Source organism: Mus caroli, unplaced genomic scaffold (genome assembly GCF_978045245.1).
Source record: "Mus caroli unplaced genomic scaffold, Mus_caroli_1 scaffold_5, whole genome shotgun sequence".
Lineage (NCBI taxonomy): Eukaryota > Metazoa > Chordata > Mammalia > Rodentia > Muridae > Mus > Mus caroli.
The window spans coordinates 47,646,772-47,671,694 of NW_028227260.1; the positions used below are offsets into that span (position 1 = coordinate 47,646,772).

At 39.6% G+C, this 24,923-nt stretch overlaps 1 pseudogene; it reads left to right on the forward strand.

The window, feature by feature from the left end:
* The first annotated feature begins 10,342 nt into the window (after positions 1-10,342).
* On the forward strand, positions 10,343-11,320 carry LOC110286368 (glycerol-3-phosphate dehydrogenase 1-like protein pseudogene; annotated as a pseudogene).
* The last annotated feature ends 13,603 nt before the right edge of the window (positions 11,321-24,923 follow it).

Below are 24,923 nucleotides of genomic sequence, written 5' to 3' on the forward strand. Positions count from 1 at the left end.
GGTATGTATGTAGGAGAATGAAAATCGATCTATATTTATTACCCTCCACAAAGCTCATGTCCAGATGGATCAAGGACCTCAACATAAAACTATTATAATTATCTAATATAAGAGAAAGTGGGGAAAAGCCTCAAATGCATTGGCATAGGGGGACATTTCCTGAACAGAACACCAATGGCTCAGGCTTTAAGATCAATAGTGGATTATATATGTGACCTAATGAAGCTGAAAGGCTTCTGTAAGGAAAAAGATACCATCAATAGGACAAATTGGCAACCTAGAGATTTGGGAGAAAAAACTTCATTAACCCTACATTAGACACAGGGCTAATATCCAAAATATCTAAAGAAGGTAGGAAATTAACCTCCAAAAAAACCAAACCAAACCAAACCAAACCAACCAAAACAAAACAAAACAAACAAAAAACCAAATGACAATTAAAAAAAAATGGAGTACAGAGGTAAACAGAGAATTTACAACAGAAGAATCTCGAATGGCCAAGAAGTACTTAAAGAAATGTTCAAAGTCCTTAGTCATCAGAGAAATGCAAATCAAAAAGTCCCTGAAATTTCACCTCAGGCCAGTCATAGAGGCTAAGATCAGAAACTCAAGTGACAGCACATGCTGGTGAAGATCTGGAGAAAGGGTAACACTGCTTTACTGCTGGTGGGATTGCGAACTGATACAACCACTTTGGAAATCAATTTGACAGTTTCTCAGAAAATTGGAAATAGTTCTTCTATCTGAAGACCCAGTTATACCACTCTTGGGCATATGCCCAAAAATGCCCTACCATACTACAAGAACATATGTTCTACTATGTTCATAGCAGCTTTATACATAATACCCAGTAGGTGGAAAAAAACTAGATTTCTCTCAATTGAAGAATGGATACAAAAGCATGGCTCATTTACACAATAGATTACTATTCAGCTAGTAAAAACTAGGACATCAATCCTTCTGGTTTCTATATGTATCCAGAGCTGATCCTGTGCCACAGAGTTCCATACTCAAATACCACCAGAGAGAAAGAGAGAGAGAGAGAGAGAGAGAGAGAGAGAGAGAGAGAGAGAGAGAGAGAGAGAGAGAGAGAGAGAGAGAAGAGAGAGAGAGAGAGAGAGAGAGAGCTGGTCTCCCAGGTGTGTGGACATGCCTGTGAGCAGAGGTGAGTCCACCACTTCTGCTCCTATGGACCTACCTGGATCCCTCAGGACACAAGAACCAAGGAACAGCTTGGGACAGGATTCTTCTGGTTTCTATCTGTGCCCGGGGCTAACCCTTTGCTGAAGCTCTCCATACCCAAATAATCCAAAAGAGACAGCTGGTCTCCCAGGAGTGCCAACACACTTGTGAGCACGGGTAAAACCACCATTTCTGCTCAAATCCCTGGCTCAACAGCGAACCTCCCCCCTCCCCCCTCCCCCCCGCCAGCCATCAGGACACAGGAACTAAGGAACAGCTGGGGACAGGATGCTTCTGGTTTATGTCTGCACCCCAGAGCTGACCCTGTGCCAAAGTGCTCCATACCCAAATTCCTCCCAGAGGGAACTGGTCTCCCAGGCCTATTGACACACAGGCTTACAGGTCAGACAAGCCACAGTCAGAGAGAGCAAGACCAGCCAACACCACAGGTAACCATATGGCAAGAGGCAAAAGCAAGGACATAAGCAACAAAAATCAAGGCTACTTGGCATCATCAGAACCCAATTCTCCCAGCACAGTGAGCCCTGCATACCCTAACATGGCAGAAAAGCAAGACTCTGGTTTAAAAAAATCACATCTCATGATGATGACAAAGGACTTTAAGAAAGACATATATAACTCCCTAAAGAAATAAAGGCAAACAATGGTAAACAGATAGAAGCCCTGAAAGAGGAAACACAAAATCCCCTTAAAGAATTACAGGAAAAAACACAACCAAACAGGTGAAGGAATTGAACAAAACCATCCAAAATCTAAAAATGGAAATAGAAACAATAAACAAAGTCACAAACAGAGACAACCCTGGATAGAGAAAAACAAAGAAAGAGATCAGGATTTATAGATGCAAGCATCAACAACAGATACAAGAGACAGAATAGAGAATCTCTGGTGCAGAAGATACCATAGAAAACATTGACACAACAATCAAAGAAAATGCAAAATGCAAAAATCTTCTAACCCAAAACATCTTGGAAATCCAGGACACAATGAGAAGACCAAACATAAGGATAATAGGTATAGTGTTGGAGTAAGCCTTTCACAGCTTCCCACCCTAACAAGCCAAATGGCCTTGTGCTAAGGAGCCGGTCATCACCCCCTCCTCCCCATTCCCTTCCTGACACCCAAGGCTGTAAGGAGGATTCTACATTCCAGAGATAGACTCAGAGTGCCTCCCGCCTGCAGTCTGAATTTGGCCTTCATGTCCCCAGATGCCCACTTCTTTGTTCTTTGTTAATTCCCCCTCAACCCCTCCCTATTTCCCTTGCTTTGTGCTTAAAACCTCATGTTTCAGCCTAATAAACTGAGACCTTGACAGGAACCCCTCCTTGGTCTCCACTTCTTTTTCTCTTCTGCCCATTTCTCTTCCAGGTTTGTGGTCCCCCTCATACCCACAAATAACTGGGTCCTGCTGGATGGGACAGTATAGAAGAGAGGAAAGATTCCCAAATTAAAGGGCCAGTAAATATCGCAACAAAATTATAGAAGAAAACTACCCTAATCTAAAGAACGAAATGCCCATGAACATACAAGAAGCCTACAGAACTCCAAATATAATGGACCAGAAAAGCAATTCCTCCAATCACATAATAATCAAAACATCAAGTGCAAAAAAACAAAGAAAGAATATTAAAAGCAGTAAGGGAAAAAGGTGAAGTAACATATAAAAACAGACCTATCATAATTACACCAGACTTCTCACAAGAGTCTATGAAAGCTAGAAGATCCTTGGCAGATGTCATACAGACCCTAAGAGAACACAAATACCAGTCTGATTACTAAAGAGCAAAATTCTCAATTACCATAGATGTAGAAACCAAGATATTCTATGACAAAAGCAAATTCACACACTATCTTTCCACAAATCCAATAAAGAAGTACCCTTCATACACCTCAAAGGAAAAGAAAAAATCTGACAATAGGAACTCTCAATTCTGAAAAAACATAATCTCAATGCAAGGGCACCCACATTCATAAAAGAAACATTCTTAAGGCTCAAAGCAAACATTGCACCTAACACAATAATTTTGGGAAAATCCAAGACCATTCTCTCATCAATGGACAGATTATGAAAAGACAAATTAACAAACACACATTTCTGGACCAGATGGATTTAAAACATATCTATAGAACATTTCATCCTAACACAAAAGAATATACCTTCTTCTTAGCACCACATGGTGTTTTATCCAAAACAGGCCTCAACAGATAAAAGAAGATTGAAATAATCCTATGCATCCTATCAGATCACCATGGTCTAAGGCTGATCTTCAATAACAACAAAAACAACAGAAAGCACACATAAACCTGGAAGATGAACTACTCTCTACCCAATGATAACTTGCTCAGGGGAAAAAAATAAAGAAAACAATTTGAGAAAACAATGCATTTGAGAATTTAGCAAAAATGAAGGCACAACATATCCAAACTCATGGGACACAATGAAAACGGTGCTAAGAGGGAAACTCATAGCTCTGAGTGCTTCCAAAAAGAAACTGGAGAGAGTATACACTAGTAGCTTAACAGCACACCTGAAAACTGTAGAACAAAAAGAAGCAAATACACCCAAGAGGAGTAGATGGCAGGAAATAATCAAACTTATGGCTAAAATCAACTAAGTAGAAAGAGAAAGAACTATACAAAGAATCAACAAAACCAGAAGGTAGTTCTTTGAGAAAATCTACAAGATAGATAAAACCCTTAGCCAAACTAACCAGAGGGCACAGAGACAGTATCCCAATTAACAAAATCAGAAACGAAAAGAGAGCTATAACAACAGAAATGGAGGAAACTAAAAAAAATAATCAGATTCTACAACAAAAATCTATATTCAAGAAAATTTGAAAATCTGGATGAAATCGACAATTTTCTAGACAGATACCAGGTAGAAAAGTTAAATCGGGATCAGATCAACCATCCAAACTGCCCCATATTCCCTAAAGAAATCAAATCAGTCATTAAAAGTCTCTGGATTAAAAAAAAGCCCAGGAACAAATGGGTTTAGTGCAGAATTCTATCAGACCCTCAAAGAAGACCTATTACAAATACTCTTCAAATTATTCCACAAGATAGAAATAGAAGGAACACAACCCAATATGTTTATATTAAGCCACAGTTATGCTGATACCAAAATTACACAAAGACTCAACAAAGAAAGAGAACTTTAGACCAATTTCCCTTATGAATATTGATGTAAAAATACTAAAGGAAATTTTAGCAAACTGAAGCCACAGACACATCAAAATCATCCTTCACCATAATGAAGAAGGCTTCATCCCAGGGATACAGGAATGGTTCAGTATACGGAAATCTCAAAAAAAAAAAAACAAACAAAAAAACTCCCAAACAAACAAACAAAGAAACAAAAACCCCACAAAATTAAAAAAAAAAACCCACAAAAACAACATGATCAGTGAAATATATGTTGAAAAACATTTGACAAAATTCAACATCCTTAAAAGTCTTGTAAAGATCAGGAATTCAAGGGCCATACATAAACAGAGTAAACACACTACATAGCAAATCAGTAGCCTACATCAAACTAAATGGAGAGAAACTTGAAGCAATCCCACTAAAATCAGAAACTTGACAAGGTTGTTCACTCTCTCCCTATCTTTTCAATATAGTTCTTGAAGTCCTAGCCAGAGCAGTTAGATAACAGAAGGAGGTCGAAGGAATACAAATTGGAAAGTAAAAAGTCAAAATATCACTATTTCCAGATGATATGACAGTATACTTAAGTGACCCCAAAAATTTCACCAGAGGACACCTAAACCTGATAAACAACTTCAGCAAAGTGGCTGGATATAAAATTAACTCAAACAAATTGGTAGCCTTCATATACTCATTGGATAAAAGGATATACTCATTGGATAAAAGGGCTTAGAAAGAAATTAGGGAATTGACATCCTTCACAATAGTTGCAAACAATATAAAATATCTTGATGTGACTCTAACCAAACAAGTGAAAGTTCTGTATGATAAGATTTTCAAGTCTCTGAAGAAAGAAATTAAAGAAGCCCTCAGAAGATAGAAAGATCCCCATCTTTGTTGATTGGGAGAGTTAATATAGTAAAAATGGCCATTTAACTGAAAGCAATCTACGGATTCAATGCAATCCTCATCACAATTCCAACTCAATTCTTCATACAGTTAGAAAGAGCAATTCTCAAATTTATTTAGAATAACAAAAAAATCCAGGGTAGTGAATGATAGTCTTAATAATGAAAGAACTTCTGGGGGATTCACCATCCCTGACCCCAACTGTACTACAGAGAAATAGTGATTAAAAACAAAACAAAACAAAACAAAATGAAACAAAACAAAACTGCATGGTATTGGTACAGTGACATGCAGGTATATCAATGGAATAGAATTGATGACCCAGAAATGAACCCACTTATCTATGGACACTTGATCTTTGACAAAAGATCTAAAACCTTCGAGCAGAAAAAAAGACAGCACTTTCAACAAATTTTGTCAATACATCTGGTAGTCAACATGTAGATAAATGCAATTTGATCCATTCTTTTCTCCCTGTACAAAGGTCAATCCAAGTAGATTCAAGGACCTCCACATAAAACAAGATACCCTGAATATAATAGAAGAGAAAGTGGAGAAAAAGCCTTGACCACATGGGTATAGGTGAGAAGTTCCTGAACAGAACACCAATGGCTTATGCTCTAAGATTAAGAATTGACAAATGGACCTCATAAAACTGCAAAGCTTCTGTAAGACAAAGGACACTGTCAGTAAGACAAAATGGCAACCAACAGCTTGGGAAGAGATCTATACCAACCCTACATTCAATAGAGGGCTAAAATCTAATATATACAAAGAACTCAAGAAATTAGACTCCAGAGAACCAAATTACCCTATTAAAAATGGGGTACAGAGCTAAAGAAATAATTCTCAACAGAGGAATACCAAATGGTTAAGAAGCACCTAAAGAGTTGTTCAATATCCTTAATCATCAGGGAAATACAAATTGAAACAACCCTGAGATTCCATCTCATACCAGGCAGAATGGATAACATTAAAAAGGAAGGTAACAGTTGATGCTGGTGTGGATGTGGAGAAAGAGGAACACTGCCCCCTTTCTGGTGGGATTGCAATCTGGTAAAACCACTCTGGAAATCAGTATGGTGGTTCCTCAGAAAACTATTCATAGCACTACCTGAGAATCCAGCTATATAACTCCTGGGCATATACCCAGAAGATGCTCCAACACGTAATAAGGTCACATGCTTCACTAATTTCATACTAGCCATATTTATAATAGCCAGGAGCTGGAGAGAACCCAGATGTTCCTCAACAGAGGTATGGATATAGAAAATGTGGTATATTTCCACAATGGAATTCTACTCAGTTTTTAAAAACAATGACTTCATGGAATTTGCAGATAAATGGATGGAACTTGAAAATATCATCCTGAGTGAGGTAACTCAGTCACAAAAGAACACACACAGTGTGCATGCACTGATAAGTGGATATTAGCCCAAAAGATTGGAATACCCAAGATTCAATTCACATACCATATGAAACCCAAGAAGAAGGAAAACCAATGTGTGGTTGCTTCAGTGCTTCTTAGAATGAGGAACAAAACACTCATATGAGGAAATATGGAGACAAAATGTGGAGCAGAGACAGAAGGAAAGGCCATCTAGAGACTGCCCCTCCTGGTGATTCTTTACATATACTGTCACCAAATCTGGACACTATTCTGGGTGCTAGAAAGTGTTTGCCTGATATAGCTCTCCCCTGAGAGGCTATGCTAGAGCATGACAAATATAGATGCAAATGCTTGCAGCCACCCATCACACTGAGCATGGGGTCCTTGATAGAGAAGTTGGAGAAGGGACTTAAGAAGCTGATGTGGGATGCAACCCCATGTGGGGGAGCAACAGTGTCAACCAGCCAGAACCCCTGAAACTCCAGGGGACTGTACCACCAACAAAAGAATACACATGGAGGGACCCATGGTTCTTGCAGCATATGTGGCAGACAATGGCCTTGTTGGACATCAGTGGGAGGAGCGGCCCTTGGGACTAATGATATTTGTTGCCTCAAGTGTAGGGGAATGCCAGGTTGGGAAGATGAGTGTGGGTTGCTGAGTGGGTGAGCACCTTCATAGAGGCAGGGTGAGGAGGGATGGGATGGGGATTTCCCAAAAGGGGGACCTGGAAAGGAGAAAACATTTGAAATGTAAATAAAGAAAACACCCCTCCCCCCAAAAAAGAAAGTTAGCAATGATTCTTGAAAGAAAGAAAGAAAGAAAGAAAGAAAGAAAGAAAGAAAGAAAGAAAGAAAGAAAGAAAACCAAAACTGAGGATATCATAAAATTAACAGACAAATACTTGGAACTGGAAAATATCATCCTGAGTGAGGTGACTCAGACGCACAATGACATATATAGTGTGTACTCACTGATTAGTGGATATTAATCAGAAAGTGCAGAATACCTAGGTTTCAAACAACAGACCTTAAGAAGTGTAAGAAGTAAAAAAGCTCAGGTGAGGATGTTTCAATTCCACTTCAAACTCTGGACATTAATAACCATGCGGAAAAATAGGGAGGGAGGTTCCTGGGAGGGAGAAAGGAGGGGGAAGGGAAAAAGGGAACAAGATCAGGGTGGGGATTGGACAGGAGAGAAGCCCAGAGGGCCAAGAGAATGAATGGAGATAAGCATCATCAGTGGGTGGGAAGTGGGGTGTCCCTCTAAAAAGTACCAGAGGCCCATGAGGTGAGAGACTCTGAGGACTCAATGGGGTTCAACCTAGGCAAAATGCCCACCACTGGTGAGAAGGAACCCGAAGATTCCACCTCCAGTAGATAAACAGGGTCTCAAGTGGAGAGACAGTTTTACTTAACCCACTGCCAAAATCTCTGGTCCAGAACTGTTCTTGTCTACAAGAACTGCAGGAACAAAAATGGAGAAGAGACTGAAGGAAAGGAGGTCTAATTACTGTCCCAACTTGGGATTGGTTTCATTGGAGGATACTAAGTCTTGACACAGTTACTGATGCATAATGTGCTTACGGACGGGAGCCTGGCATGGCTGTACCCTGAGAGGCCAAAACAGCAGCTGAATGAGACAGAAGCAGATACTTACACCTAACCATCTAACTGAAGTCGGGGACCTCTGTGGTTGAATTAGGGAAAGGATTGAAGAAGCTGAAGGGGATATCGACCCCATAGGAAGACCAGCAGTTTCAACTAACTCAGACCCCAGAGAGCTCCCAGAGACTGAGCCACCAACCAGGAGCATACAAGGGTCAGTCAGAGGCCCCTGCCACAAATATAGCAGAGGTCTTCCTGGTCAAACCTTAGCGGGAGAAATGATATTAATCCCTGAGAGACTTGAGGCCCCAGTGAAGAAGCAGCCTTGTGAGGACCACCCTCTCAGAGGCAAGGGGCAGGAGGAATGAGATGAGGAACTGTGGCAGGGGGTGGACCAAGACAGGTGTGGCAATGAATGGAATGTAATGAAAAAAATAGTAAAAAATGAAAATAAATATAAGAAAAAATAGTGGATATAATTTATTATCTTACTAAATTATTTCCTGAATTATCTGGAGGTAAGGGTAGAATATGATCTAGAGATGATGTTTTTCTTTAGAAAGCATAATTTAATAAATAAGATTCTTTGCTACTTTGAATTGCATGTACATAGCTGTGCTGCAATCATTCCAACCTTATTTGAGATTCTGGCTAAATAAACGTGACATCTGTTTCCCTGTATTTACAAAAATTTTCCACGTGTTCATATAAACAAAATGAAGCAAGGAATAAATTATCACAGAACTTCAAGCTGCTATTGAAGGGATGACATCTGTAGAAATATGTAATGTAAAATTAACTCTCTGCCCATTCAATGGGAATTTGTAAGTTTTTTATTATATACTTTCATAGTTTTCACACTGATCCCTATTCTGCATCTGAAGTTTCCCTTGTGTTCTGCACTCATTTTGCAAAATCATTGGTTATACTGATCTACCAACTTCAAAATTATATGAAAGATAAGTCAAAACCAATGCATTATTACAGCAAGTTAAAACAATCTATTATGCAGAATTAACTATGAATATATTTTTGTTTCACCCTTACCCATTGTAAAAATTCCCCAACTGCTTTATTAAAAGAGAATAACTTTCAGTTAACAAATAATATTCAAAACCAGCAAAAAATAATTAAAAAGTAAGCAAAACCAAGCAGTAACTTAATAAATTGGGATGACAAGATACAATTTGCAAAACACGTGAAACTCATGAAGAAGGAAGACCAAAGTGTGGATAATTTGATCCTTCTTAGAATAGGGAACAAATTACCCATGGAAGAAGTTACAATGAAAAATTTTGGAGCAGAGACTGAAGGAATGACCATCCAGAAACTGCCCCACCTGGGGATCCATCCTATGAACAACCACCAAACCCAGACACTATTGCAGATGCCAACAGGAGCTTGCTAACAGGAGCCTGATATAGCTCTCTCCTGAGAGGCTCTGCCAGTGCCTGACTAATACAGAAGTGGATGCTGACAGTCATCTATTAGATGGAACACAGGGTCCCCAATCAAGGAACTAGAGAAAATATCCAAGGAGCTGAAGGGGTTTGCAGCTCCCTAGGAAGAACAATAATATGAACTAACCAGTAACCCCAGAGCTCCTTGGGACTAAACCACCAACCAAAGAGTACACATGGTGGTACTCATGGCTCTAGCTGCATATGTAGTCGATGATGGCCTAGTTGGTCATCAATGGGAGAGAGGCCCTTGGTCCTGTGAAGGTTCTATGCCCCAGTATAAGGGAATGCCTGGGCCAGGAATGAGAGTGGGTAGGTTGGGGAGGAGGGGTGGGGGAAGGGCATAGGGGATTTTCAGAGGGGAAACTAGGAAAGAGGATAACATTTGAAATGTAAATCAAGAAAATATCTTTAAAAAAAAGGAGAGAGAGAGAAATGGGATGAGAACCTCGAGCGTGCACATCTATTATTCTAACACTCTGGAGGCATAAGGAAGAAATTGGAGTGTTTGAGACCATTCTGTACTCTCTAGTGAACTCAGGCTAGCAAGTTCAAGGCAAAGGAAATCTTTCTCAGGAGGTGAGCTTGGGAGACAGTGTGTGCTACAATGCTCCAGCTTGGCCATGGCAGCGGTGCCTCTGAAAGTGTGGTTTATAGGCTCAAGGAACTGGTTATCAGCTATTGCAAAAACCGTTGGAAGCAATGTGCAGAACCTGCAGAAGTTCTCCCCTGTCAAGATGTGGGCCTTCGAAGAGACCATGAATGGGAGAAAGCAGACAGAAATCATCAACAACGATCATGAAAACGTGAAATATCACCCACGACACAAGCTGCCAGAAAATGTGGTCGCTGAACCAAATCTCAGCGAAGCTGTGCAGGACTCAGACCTGTTAGTGTTTGTCATCCCTCACCATTTCATTCACAAGATCTGTGATGAGATCATCAGCAGGGTGCCCAAGAAGGCCCTGGGGATAACCCTCATCAAGGGCATAGCTGAGGGCCCTGATAGGCAACTGATCTCAGTGTGCTTATGGGGTCCAACATCGCCAGTGAGGTTGCTGTAGAGAAGTTCTCCGAGACCTCCATTGGCAGCAATGTGATACAGAATGGCCTTCTCTTCAAAGAGCTGCTGCAGATGCACAACTTCCGTATCACTGTGGTAGATGTTATGGACACCTTGGAGCTTTGTGGTGCTCTTAAGAACATTGTTGCAGTGGGAGCTGGCTTCTCTGATGGCCTCTCCTGTGGGGACAACACCAAAGCAACTGTCATCAGCCTGGACCTCATGGAAATGATCACTTTCACCAAGATCTTCTGTAAGGACCAGGTGTCCACAGCAACCTTTATGGACTGCTGGGGGGTATCTTACCTCATCACCACCTGCTAAGGGGGTGCGGAACTGCAAGGTAGCAGAGGCCTTCACCAGAACTGGAAAGACTATCAAAGAGCTGGAGTTGGAGCTGTTGAATGGAGAGAAGCTCCAGGATCCTCAGACCTCAACGGAGCTATACCACATCCTCAGGCAGAAGGGGCTGCTGGACTAATTTCCCCTCTTCACTCAGATGCTGTCCTGCCTGCAGAGCCATCCAGAGCACATCTGAAGGAAGACAGTCAGACAGTCATCAGGAACAGCTCTGCCTTGCTCATTGTCGGCTCTTCCAGACAACCAGAGCATGGCAGTGAGGTCATGCTGAACTGTACTCTGATCTGAACACATACAAATTCTTACAGCATGGTCTCTGTGCCAGGAGAGGCACTCCACTGGCTCAGATGTATCAGGTAACAGCTACATACACATACACACATGAGTGAGTTTGTGAGTGTGTGTATGTGTGTGTATGTGCACACAAGTATGCACCTTTCTCATTCTCTGAGTGTTTCTTGGAACCCACATCAGGTGCCTATTTTAATGATCACATTTTAAATTTCCCTTCCAGGGCAGCTTGGGAGATTAGAACCAGCTCAGTTAAATTTTATGACTGTCACTCATTAATATGTGAGTGAAGGGAGGAACTGTTTTTTTTTTCCTCTGAAACTGTTGTTCAGCATTAAAAGGGTATGCACATATGTGCAATTGAAGACCACCACACTTTATTTTTAGACAGCATCTCAGAGCCAGCTGCAGTAGTTCCTTGGATTGTAGATTGATGACTTAACGATCAGGTGTTTTAATTAGATACTCTACTTATACATTTCTTCTTGATACAGATACCACATTTCTCGCCTCTTTCCTCTTCATTTGCTGCTAGAATGTGCCCTTATATAGATCCAGCAGGGAAGAAGGAGAAGACATCACTGCAGTAACTGGAATTTCCTCCTGGGGACACTTCATCATGCTCTTTTCTAGGTGGGACTTTTCTGCAGCTTTGTCTTTTCAGGTTGTGCAACCCTGAAGTGGGTCACTGTCACTTCTCATGTTAGAAGCTATAGCTATACCTGATCACCAAGGGACATAGGTACAGTCCTCTATCCCTCCATGATGAGACCTGCTAGGATGACACTGGACCTCTGTGACCTGGCTGTTTGTAGGAATGATATATACAACCTTTCCTGTGGCTACAGGAGGGCTTCCTGCTTTGTAATTTGTGTGGCAAAGAGTCAGAAAGTCACCACTCCAAGTGATATCTCCAATCAGCAGGGTCATTGCACCTTTTTTTTAACAGAAAAAAAAGATTTTATTATTGCATATTCATTGTATAAAACAATAGTTTCATAATACAATTTTAACCAAGTATACCATGTTGGCTATTTCATATCTCTATGAGCAATGATGTCTATTTTACATTATTCACCTTCTGATATGCATTCCCTTGGTAAATACATAGATTTTTAAATTTCACTATTTTGCAGATTCACTTATTCAAATAAGAGCTAAAATTATGTGAACTATTACTAAAATGTGCATTAGTTAATAAACAAAGTTGTAAAGTATGAGAGTTAATACATGTGGTCAATAGTGAAACCTGAGCTATAAATATAGGCCTGCCTTTTATGGTTCTGAGAATGGATGTTGCACAGACTTAGCCTCTCAGACCCTGGTTTTCCTAACATTAAGATAAATGAGATAGATAACTGCACAAACCCTGAGCATCTGAATATACACATAGAAGTCAGAGGAGCTCAGCAGACTCTGCTTCCTGAGATTCACATGTGATGGGACAGGTAGGGACATTTCTTTTAGTGGTGTATCCAACATGCTGCTGTAACCCTAAATGAAACTCACTGGGTAAAAAAAAAAGAAGGAGAAAGAAGGGAGGGAGGGAGGATGGAAGGAAGGAGAGATGTGAAGGTAGAAGAGGAGCAGTGAGGAAAGAAGGGAAGAACAACTCAGCCACACCAAGGATCAAGACCTCAGACACATGGAAAACTGCAAAATTATTACCCATGCCACATGGATTATACCAATTATATATAATTAATATATGCTAATAAAACATTATAAGTAATCAAATAGGCTAATAATGGACCTACTTCACTGACATGCTGTGAGTTAAACAAGTTATGTTATCTATCTACCTAAGTGGGCAGATAGATAAACTGCTTAGACAAGGTCCAGAATATAGCAAACTCAATACACTTTTGCTTTTGCTGTTAGCATCTGTAAAGTAGGGCTAGAAAATTATGTATCCATTATTTTTATTGGATATTTTCTTTATTTGCATTTTAAATGTTATCTCCTTTCCTGTTTCCCCCTCTGAAAACACCCTCCCTCTATACCCTTCTCCACTTCCTGCTCACCAACTCACCTTCTGCCACTTTTTGGCCCTGGCAATCCACGACACTGGGGCATACAGCCATTATATGACAAAAAGCCTCTCCTCCCATTGATGTCCAACTAGGCCATCCTCTGCTGCATGTGTAGCTGGAGCCATGAGTGCCACCATGTATGCTCTTTGGTTGGTGGATTAGTCTCTGGAAGCTCAGGGGTTATGGGCTACTTCATATTGTTGTTCCTCCTAAGGGGTTGCAAACCCCTTCATCTCATTGGGTCTTTTCTCTACCTCCTTCATTGGAGATCCTATGCTCAGTCCAATGGATGGTTATGAGCATCCATCTCTATATTTGTGAGGCACTGGTAGAGCCTCTCAGGAGAGAGCTATATCAGGCTCCTGTCAGCAAGCATTTCTTGGCTTCCACAACAGTGTCTGGGATTGGTGATTGTAAATGCCATGGATCCCCAGTTGAGTTAGTCACTTGATGGTCATTTCTACAGTCTCTAATCCAAACTTTGACTCTGTAACTCCTTCCATGGGTGTTTTGTTACCCCCTTCTAAAATGGATAGAAGTATCCACACTATGGCCTTCCTTCTTGAGCTTCGTGTGGTTTGTGAATTGTATTTTGGGTATTTCGAGCTTCTGGGCTTCTGGGCTAATGTCCACTTATCAGTGAGTGCATATCATGTGTGTTCTTTTGTGATTGGGTTATCTCACTCAGGATTATATACTCCAAATTCATCCATTTTCATATGAATATCATATGACTTCCAGAGTGGTTGTACAAGCTTGAAATCCCACCAACAATGGAGGAGTGTTTCTCTTTCTCCACATTCTCGCCAGCATCTGCTGTCACATGAATTTTTGATCTTAGCCATTCTGACTGCTGTGAGGTGGAATCTCAGGGTTGTTTTGATTTGCATTTTCCTGATGACTAAGGATGTTGAACATTTTTTTAGGTGCTTCTCAGCCATTTTGTATTCCTCAGTTGAGGATACTTTGTTTAGCTCTCCACCGAATTTTTTATAGAGTAATTTGTTTCTCTGAAGTCTAACTTCTTGAAATCATTATATGTATTGGATATTAGCTCTTTATCAGATGTAGGATTGGTGAACTTCTTTTCCCAATCTGTTGCTGGCATTTTTGTCTTCTTGACAGTACCTTTGCCTTACAGAAGCCTTCCAATTTTATGAGATCCCATTTGTAGATTCTTGATCTTATATCACAAGCCATTTTTTGTTCTGTTCAGGATTTTTTCCCCTGTGCATATATCTTCAAGGCTCTTCTTCACTTTCTCTTCTACAAGTTTCAGTATATCTGTTTTGTGAAGGTCCATGGTCCACATGGACGTGAGCTTTGTACAAAGACATAAGAATGGGTTGTTTTGCTTTCTACATGCTAACCGCCAGTTGAGCCAGCACCATTTGTTGAAAATGCTGTCTTTTTCTCCATTGAATGGATTTAGCTCCTTTATCAAAGGTCAAGTGATCATAGGTATGTGGTTTCATTTCTGGGTCTTCAGTTGTATTCCATTGATCTACCTGTCTGTCATTGTACCAATACCATGCAGTTTATCACAATTGCTTTGTAGTGCAGCTTGAGGTAAGGGATGGTCCCCCAGAGGTTCTTTTATTGTTGAGAATAGTTTTTACTATCCTGAGTTTTTTGTTATTCCAGATGAATTTGGAAATTGCACTTTCTTTCTTTTCTTTTTTTTTAAACGATATTTATTATTATTATATCTAAGTACACACTGTTGCTGTCTTCAGACACTCCAGAAGAGGGCAACAGATAGCATTACAGATGGCTGTGAGACACAATGTGGTTGCTGGTATTTGAACTCATGACCTTCAGAAGACCAGTCAGTGCTCTTAACAACTGAGCCATCTCTCCTGCCCCTGGAAATTGCACTTTCTAAATCTATGAAGAATTGAGTTAAAATTTTGATGGGGACTGCATTGAATACGTAGATAGCTTTTGGCAAGATGGCCATTTTTACTATATTAATCCTGCCAAACCATGAGCATGGGAGATCTTTCCATCTTCTGAGATCTTCTTCGATTTCCTTCTTCAGAGACTTGAAGTTCTTATCATACAGATCTTTCATTTGCTTAGATAGAGTCACACCAAGGTATTTTATATTATTTATGACTATTGTGAAGGGTGTTGTTTCCCTAAATTCTTTCTTAGCCTGTTTATCCTTTGTGTAGAGAAAGGCCACTGATTTGTTTGAATTATTTTATATCCATCCACTTTGCTGAAATTATTTATCAGGTTTAGGAGTTCTCTGCTGGTATTTTTAAGGTCCTTTAAGTACACTATCATATCATCTGCAAATAGTTATCATTTGACTTCTTCCTTTATAATTTGTATTTTTTGACCTACTTTTGTTGTCTAATTGCTCTGGCTAGGACTTGAAGTACTATATTGAATAGGTATGGAGAGAGAGGACAGCCTTGCCTAGTCCCTGATTTTAGATGGATTGCTTCAATTTCTCTCCATTTAGTTTGATTTTGGCTATGGTGTGCTGTAAATTGATTTTACTATGTTTAGATATGGGCCTTGAATCCCTGATCTTCCCATCACTTTTATCATGAATGGGTGTTGGATTTTATCAAATGCTTTCTCAGCATCTAATGAGATGATCCTGTGGTTTTTGTCTTTAAGTGTGTTTATATAGTGGATTATGTTGATGGATTTTTTTTTTATTGAACCAGCCCTGCATCTATGGGATGAAGCCTACTTGATCATGAAGGATGATAGTTTTGATGTGTTCTTGGACTCAGTTTGCAAGATTTTATTTAGTATTTTTGCATTGATATCCATGAGGGAAATTGGTCTGATGCTCTCTTTCTTTTTTGGGTCTTTGTGTGGATTAGTTATCAGAGTAATTGTGGCTTCATAGAATGAGTTGGGAACGATACCTTCTGTTTCTATTTTGTGGAATACTTTGAGGAGAATTGGAATTAGATCTTCTTTGAAGGTCTGATAGAACTCTGCACTAAACGCATCTGTTCCTTGGCTTTATTTAGTTGGGCAACTATTAATGACAGTTTGCATTTCTTTAGGGTATATGATACTGTTTAGATCATTAATCTGATCCTGATTTAACTTTTTTTAAATTTTTAATATTTTTATTACATATTTTCCTCAGTTACATTTCCAATGCTCTCCCAAAAGTCCCCCATAGCGCCCCCCACTTCCCTACCCACCCATTCCCCTTCTTTTGGCCCTGGCATTCCCCTATATTGGGGCATATAAAGTTTGCAAGTCCAATGGGCCTCCCTTTCCAATGATGGCCGACTAGGCCATCTTTCGATACATATGCAGCTAGAGACAAGAGCTCTGGGGTTCTGGTTAGTACATCATGTTGTTCCAACAATAGGGTTGCAGATCCCTTTAGCTCCTTGGGTACTTTCTCTAGCTTCTCCATTGGGAGCCCTGTGATACATCCAATAGCTGACTGTGAACATCCACTCCTGTGTTTGCTAGGGACAGCTATATTTGGGTCCTTTCAGCAAAATCTTGCTAGTGTATGCAATGGTGTCAGCGTTTAGAAGCTGCTTATGGGAAGGATCCCTGGATACGGCAGTCTCTAAATGGTCCATCCTTTCATCACAGCTATGAACTTTCTTTCTGTAACTCCTTCCCTGGGTGTTTTGTTCCCAATTCTAAGAAGGGGCACAGTGTCCACACTTTGGTCTTCATTCTTCTTGAGTTTCATGCGTTTAGTAAATTGTATCTTATATCTTGGGTATCCTAAGTTTTGGGCTAATATCCAATTATCAGTGAATACATATTGTGTGAGTACTTTTGTGATTGTGTTACTTCACTCAAGATGATGCCCTCCAGGTCCATCCATTTGGCTAGGAATTTCATAAATTCATTCTTTTTAATAGCTGAGTAGTACTCCATTGTGTAAAAGAACCATAATTTCTGTATCCATTCCTCTGTTGAGGGACATCTGGGTTCTATCCAGCTTCTGGCTATTATAAATAGGGCTGCTATGAACATAGTGGAGCATGTGTCCTTTTTACCGGTTGGGACATCTTCTGGATATATGCCCAGGAGAGGTATTGCTGGATCCTCCGGTAGTACTATGTCCAAATTTCTGAGGAACCGCCAGACTGATTTCCAGAGTGGTTGTACAAGCTTGCAATCCCACCAACAATGGAGGAGTGTACCTCTTTCTCCACATCCTCGCCAGCATCTGCTGTCACCTGAATTTTTGAACTTAGCCATTCTGACTGGTGTGAGGTGGAATCTCAGGGTTGTTTTGATTTGCATTTCCCTGATGATTAAGGATGTTGAACATTTTTTCAGGTGCTTCTCTGCCATTCGGTATTCCTCAGGTGAGAATTCTTTGTTCAGTTCTGAGCCCCATTTTTTAATGGGGTTATTTGACTTTCTGGAGTCCACCTTCTTGAGTTCTTTATATATATTGGATATTAGTCCCTTATCTGATTTAGGATAGGTGAAGATCCTTTCCCAATCTGTTGGTGTTTTTTTTTTTTTTTTGTCTTATTGATGGTGTCTTTAGACTTGCAGAAGCTTTGCAGTTTCATGAGGTCCCACTTGTCAATTCTCGATCTTACAGCACAAGCCATTACTGTTCTATTCAAGAATTTTTCCCCTGTGCCCATATCTTCAAGGCTTTTCCCCACTTTCTCCTCTATAAGTTTCAGTGTCTCTGGATTTGTGTGAAGTTCCTTGATCCACTTAGACTTGACCTTAGTACAAGGAGATAGGAATGGATCGATTCGCATTCTTCTACATGTTAAAAACCAGTTGTGCCAGCACCATTTGTTGAAAATGCTGTCTTTCTTCCACTGGATGTTTTTAGCTCCCTTGTCGAAGATCAAGTGACCGTAGGTGTGTGGGTTCATTTCTAGGTCTTCAATTCTATTCCATTAGTCTATTTGTCTGTCACTATACCAGTACCATGCAGTTTTTATCACAATTGCTCTGTAGTAAAGCTTTAGGTCCGGCATGGTGATTCCACCAGAGGTTCTTTATCCTTGAGAAGAGTTTTTGCTATCCTAGGTTTTTTGTTATTCCAGATGAATTTGCAGATTGCACTTTCTAATTCGTTGAAGAATTGATTTGGAATTTTGATGGGGATTGCATTGAATCTGTAGATTGCTTTTGGCAAGATAGTCATTTTTACAATGTTGATCCTGCCAATCCATGAGCATGGGAGATCTTTCCATCTTCTGAGATCTTCTTTAATTTCTTTCTTCAGAGACTTGAAGTTTTTATTATACAGATCTTTCACTTCCTTAGTTACAGTCATGCCAAGATATTTTATATTATTTGTGACTATTGAGAAGGGTGTTGTTTCCCTAATTTCTTCTCAGCCTGTTTATTCATTATGTAGAGAAAGGCCATTGATTTGTTTGAGTTAATTTTATATCCAGCTACTTCACCGAAGCTGTTTATCAGGCTTAGGAGTTCTCTGGTGGAATTTTTAGGGTCACTTATATATACAATCATATCATCTGCAAAAAGTGATATTTTGACTTCATCTTTTCCAATTTGTATCCCTTTGATCTCCTTTTGTTGTCGAATTGCTATGGCTAGGACTTCAAGTACAATGTTGAATAGGTATGGAGAAAGTGGACAGCCTTGTCTAGTCCCTGATTTTAGAGGGATTGCTTCAAGCTTCTCACCATTTACTTTGATGTTGGCTACTGGTTTGCTGTAGATTGCTTTTATCATGTTTAGGTATGGGCCTTGAATTCCTGATCTTTCCAAGACTTTTATCATGAATGGGTGTTGGATCTTGTCAAATGCTTTTTCCGCATCTAACGAGATGACCATGTGGTTTTTGTCTTTGAGTTTGTTTATATACTGGATTACGTTGATGGATTTCCGTATATTGAACCATCCCTGCATCCCTGCGATGAAACTTACTTGGTCAGGATGGATGATTGTTTTGATGTGTTCTTGGATTCGGTTAGCAAGAACTTTATTGAGGATTTTTGCATGAATATTCATAAGGGATATTGGTCTGAAGTTTTCTATCTTTGTTGGGTCTTTTTGTGGTTTAGGTATCAGAGTAATTGTGGCTTCATAGAATGAGTTCTATTTTGTGGAATAGTTTGTGAAGAACTGGGATTAGATCTTCTTTGAAGGTCTGATAGAACTCTGCACTAAACCCATCTGGTCCTGGGCTTTTTTTAGTTGGGAGACTATTAATGACTGCTTGTATTTCTTTGGGGGATATAGGGCTGTTTAGATCATTAACCTGATCTTGATTCAACTTTGGTACCTGGTATCTGTCTAGGAACTTCTCCATTTCATCCAGGTTCTCCAGTTTTGTTGAGTATAGCCTTTGTTATAAGGATCTGATAGTGTTTTGGATGTCTTAAGATCTGTTGTTATGTCTCCTTTTTCATTTCTGATTTTGTTAATTAGGATGCTTTCCCTGTGCCCTCTAGTGAGTCTGGCTAAGTGTTTATCTATCTTGTTGATTTTCTCAAAGAACCAGCTCCTTGATTGGTTGATTCTTTGAATAGTTCTTCTTGTTTCCACTTGGTTGATTTCGCCCCTGAGTTTGATTATTTCCTGCCTTCTACTCCTCTTGGGTGAATTTGCTTCCTTTTGTTCTAGTGCTTTTAGGTGTGTTGTCAAGCTGCTAATGTGTGCTCTCTCTAGTTTCCTTTTGGAGGCACTCACAGCTATGAGTTTTCCTCTTAGAAATGCTTTCATTGCATCCCATAAGTTTGGGTATGTTGTGGCTTCATTTTCATTGAACTCTAAAAAGTCCTTAATTTCTTTCTTTATTCCTTCCTTGACCAAGGTATCATTGAGAAGAGTGTTGTTCAGTTTCCACGTGAATGTTGGCTTTTTATTATTTATTTTGTTATTGAAGATCAGCCTTAGTCCATGGTGATCTGATAGGATGCATGGGACAATTTCAATATTTTTGTATCTGTTGAGGCCTGTTTTTTGACCAATTATGTGGTCAATTTTAGAGAAGGTACCATGAGGTGCTGCAAAGAAGGTATATCCTTTTGTTTTAGGATAGAATGTTGTGTAGATATCTGCCAGATCCATTTGATTCATAATTTCTGTTAGTTTCACTGTGTCCCTGTTTAGTTTCTGTTTCCATGATCTGTCCATTGGTGAAAGTGGTGTGTTGAAGTCTCCCACTATTATTGTATGAGGTGCAATGTGTGCTTTGAGATTTACTAAAGTTTCTTTAATGAATGTGGCTGCCTTTGTATTTGGAGCATAGATATTCAGGATTGATAGTTCCTCTTGGAGGATTTTACCTTTGATGAGTATGAAGTGTCCCTCCCTGTCTTTTTTAATGACTTTGGGTTGGAAGTCAATCTTATCAGATATTAGAATGGCTACTCCAGTTTGTTTCTTCATACCATTTGCTTGGAAAATTGTTTTCCAGCCTTTCATTCTGAGGTAGTGTCTATCTTTTTCTCTGATATGAGTTTCCTGTAAGCAGCAAAATGTTGGGTCTTGTTTGTGTAGCCAGTTTGTTAGTCTATGTCTTTTTATTGGGGAGTTGAGTCCATTGATATTAAGAGATATTAAGGAAAAGTAATTGTTGTTTCCTGTTATTTTTGTTGTTAAAGTTGGCATTCTGTTCTTGTGGCTGTCTTCTTTTAGGTTTGTTGAGGGATTACCTTCTTGTTCTTTCTAGGGTGTGGTTCCTGTCCTTGTATTAGTTTTTTTCTGTTATTATCCTTTGAAGGGCTGGATTCGTGGAGAGATAATGTGTGAATTTGGTTTTGTCGTGGAATACTTTGGTTTCTCCATCTATGTTAATTGAGAGTTTGGCTGGGTATAGTAGCCTGGGCTGGAGTTTGTGTTCTTTTAGTGTCTGTATAACATCCGTATAGGATCTTCTGGCTTTCATAGTCTCTGGTGAGAAATCTGGTGTAATTCTGATAGGCTTGCCTTTATATGTTACTTGGCCTTTTTCTCTTACTGCTTTTAGTATTCTGTCTTTATTTAGAGCATTTGTTGTTCTGATTATTATGTGTCGGGTGGTATTTCTTTTCTGGTCCAGTCTATTTGGAGTTTTGTAGGCTTCTTGTATGTTCATGGGCATCTCTTTCTTTAGATTTGGGAAGTTTTCTTCTATAATTTTGTTGAAGATGTTTGCTGGTCCTTTGAGTTGAAAATCTTCATTCTCATCCACTCCTATTATCCGTAGGTTTGGTCTTCTCATTGTGTCCTGTATTTCTTGGATGTTTTGAGTTAGGATCTTTTTGCATTTTACATTTTCCTTGATTGTTGTGCCGATGTTCTCTATGGAATCTTATGCACCTGAGATTCTCTCTTCCATCTCTTGTATTCTGTTGCTGATGCTGGTATCTATGGTTCCAGATTTCTTTCCTAGGGTTTCTATCTCCAGTGTTGCCTCATTTTGGGTTTTCTTTATTGTGTCTACTTCCCTTTTTATTTCTAGTATGGTTTTGTTCAATTCCATCATCTGTTTGGATGTGTTTTCCTGTTTTTCTGTAAGGACTTCTACCCGTTTGATTATGTTATCCTGTTTTTCTTTAAGGATTTGTAACTCTTTAGCAGTGTTCTCCTGCAATTCTTTAAGGGATTTTTGTGCTTCCTCTTTACTGTCTTCTACCTGTTTACCAGTGTTCCTTTGTATTTCTTTAAGTGTGTTATTAAAGTCCTTCTTGAAGTCCTCTACCATCATCATGAGATATGCTTTTAGATCCGTGTCTAGCTTTTCCTGTGTGTTGGGGTGCCCTGGACTGGGCGAAGTGGGAGTGCTGGGTTCTGATGATGGTGAGTGGTCTTGGTTTCTGCTAGTAAGATTATTATGTTTACCTTTCGCCATCTGGTAATCTCTGGGGTTAGTTGTTGTAGTTGTCACTGTTTAAAGATTGGAGCAGCAGCTGTGTTCCACTCACCTGCAGTCTCAAAATCCTGTGGCGGGGGTCATGGGTAGCTGGCGGGTGTCAGCCGACCCTGCGCTCTAGCTACCCTAGTGCTGGTCCAGCCGGAAGAGGCCTTTGGTCCTACTCAGGCCGGTTTTTTGCTTCCCTAACTAATGTAGTCTCAGGTCCCGCGTGCAATTGGATTGGAGCAGAAGCTGTGTTCCACTCACCAGAAGTCTTAAGATCCTGTGGTGGGTGTTGTGGGTAGCTGGAGAGTGTCAGCCGACCCTGCGCCCTAGCTACCCTGGCGCTTTTCTGACAGGAGAGGCTTGTGGCCCTACTGAGGCCAGATTTCTGCCTCCCCAACCAAAGCAGTCTTAGGTCTCGCATGATTGGACTGGAGCAGAAGCTGTGTTCCACTCACCAGCAGTCTCAAAATCCTGTGGTGGGGGTCCTGGGTAGCTGGCGGGTGTCAGCCGACCCTGCGCTCTAGCTACCCAGGTGCTGGTCCCTGATTTAACTTTTGTACCTGGTATCTGTCTAGAAAATTGTCCATTTCATCCAGGTTTTCCATTTTTCTTGAGTAAAGGTTTTTTGACTAGAATCTGAAGATTCTTTGGACTTCCTCAGTTTCTGTTGTGATATCTCCCTTTTCATTTCTGATTTTGCTAGTTAGTATGCTGTCTCTGTGCCCTCTAGTTTGGCTAAGGGTTTATCTATCTTATTGTTTTTCTAAAAGAACCAGGTCCTGGTTTGATTTATTCTTTGTATTGTTCGTTTTGTTTCCACATGATTGATTTCAGCCCTGATTTTGATTATTTCCTGCCATCTACTTCTCTTGGGTGAATTTTCTTCTTTTTTTCTAGATCTTTCACATGTGTTGTCAAGATACTAGTGTATGCTCTCTCCAGTTTCTTTTTGGAGGCACTCAGAGCTATGAGTTTTCCTCTTATGACTGCTTTCATTGTGTCCCATAAGTTTGGGTATGCTGTAGCTTCATTTTCTTTACACTAGAAAGTCTCTGATTTCTTTATTTCTTCCTTAACTAAATTATCATTGAGTAGAGTGTTGTTCAGCTTCGAAGTGTATGTGGGATTTCTAAAGTTTATGTTGTTACTGAAGACCAGCCTTAATCCATGGTGGTCTGATAATATGAATGGAATTATTTCAATCATCTTGTATCTGTTAAGGCCTGTTTTGTGACCTATTATGTGGTCAATTTTGGAAAAGGTAACATAAGTTGCTGAGAAAGGTATATACTTTTGTTTTATGATAAAATGTTTATAGATATCTGTTAGATCCATTTGGTTCATAACTTCTGTTAGTTTCACTGTATCTCTGTTCAGTTTCTGTTTCCATGATCTGTCCATTCATGAGAGTGTGGTGTTGAAGTCTTCCATTATTATTATTATGCGCATTGCTATGTGTGTTTTGAGCTTTTATAAAGTTTCTTTAGTGAATGTAATGTGGATGCCCTTTTATTTGGAGCATAGATATTCAGAATTCAGTGTTCATCTTGGTAAATTTTACCTTTGATGAGTATGAAGTTTTCCTATTTATCTTTTTTGATAACTTTAGGTTGTAAGTCAATTTTATTTGACATTAGAGTGGGTACTCCAGCTTGTTTCTTCAGACCATTTGCTTGGAAAATTATTTTCTAGCCTTTTACACTGAGGTAGTGTCTGTCTTTGTCCCTGAGGTGGGTTTACTGTATGCAGCAAAATGTTGAGTCTTGTTTATGTAACCTGTCTGTTAGTCTTTTTATTGGGGAATTGAGTCCATTTATATTAAGAGATATTTAGAAAAAGTCATTGTTGTTTCCTGTTATTTTTGTTATTAAAGTTGAAATTCTTTTCATGTGGCTATCTTCTTTTAGGTTTCTTGAAAGATTACTTTGTTGCTTTTTCTAGAGCATAGGAGTTTTCTCTTTATTATCCTTTGAAGGGCTGGATTTGTGGAAAGATATTGTGAAAATTAGGTTGTGTCATGGAATACCTTCATTTCTCCATCTATGGTAATTGAGAGTTTTGCTAGTTATAATAGCCTGGGCTGGCATTTTTGTTCTCTTTGGGTCTGTATGAAATCTGCCCAGGATCTTCTGGCTTTCATAGTCTCTGATGAGAAGTCTGGTGTAATTCTTACAGGCCTATCTTTATATGTTACTTGAGCTTTTTCCCTTACTGCTTTTAATATTCTTTCATTGGTTTGTGCATTTGGTATTTTGATTATTATGTGACAGTAGGAATTTCTTTTCTGGCCTAAGCTATTTGGAGTTCTGTAGGCTTCTTGTATGTTCATGGGAATATCTTTGTTTCGGTTGGGGAAGTTTTCTTCTACAATTTTGTTGAAGATATTTACTGTACCTTTAAGTCTCAAATCTTCCTTCTTGTCTATACCTGTCATCCTTAGGTTTGGTCTTCTCATTGTGTCCTAGATTTCCTGGATGTTTTGTGTTAGGATATTTTTGCATTTCGCATTTTCATTGATTGTTGCGTCAATGTTTTCAATGGTATGTTCTGCACCAGAGATTCTCTATTCTGTCTCTTGTATCTGTTGTTGATGTTTGCATCTATAAATCCTTATCTCTTTCTTTGTTTTTCTCTATCCAGGGTTGTCTCCATTTGCA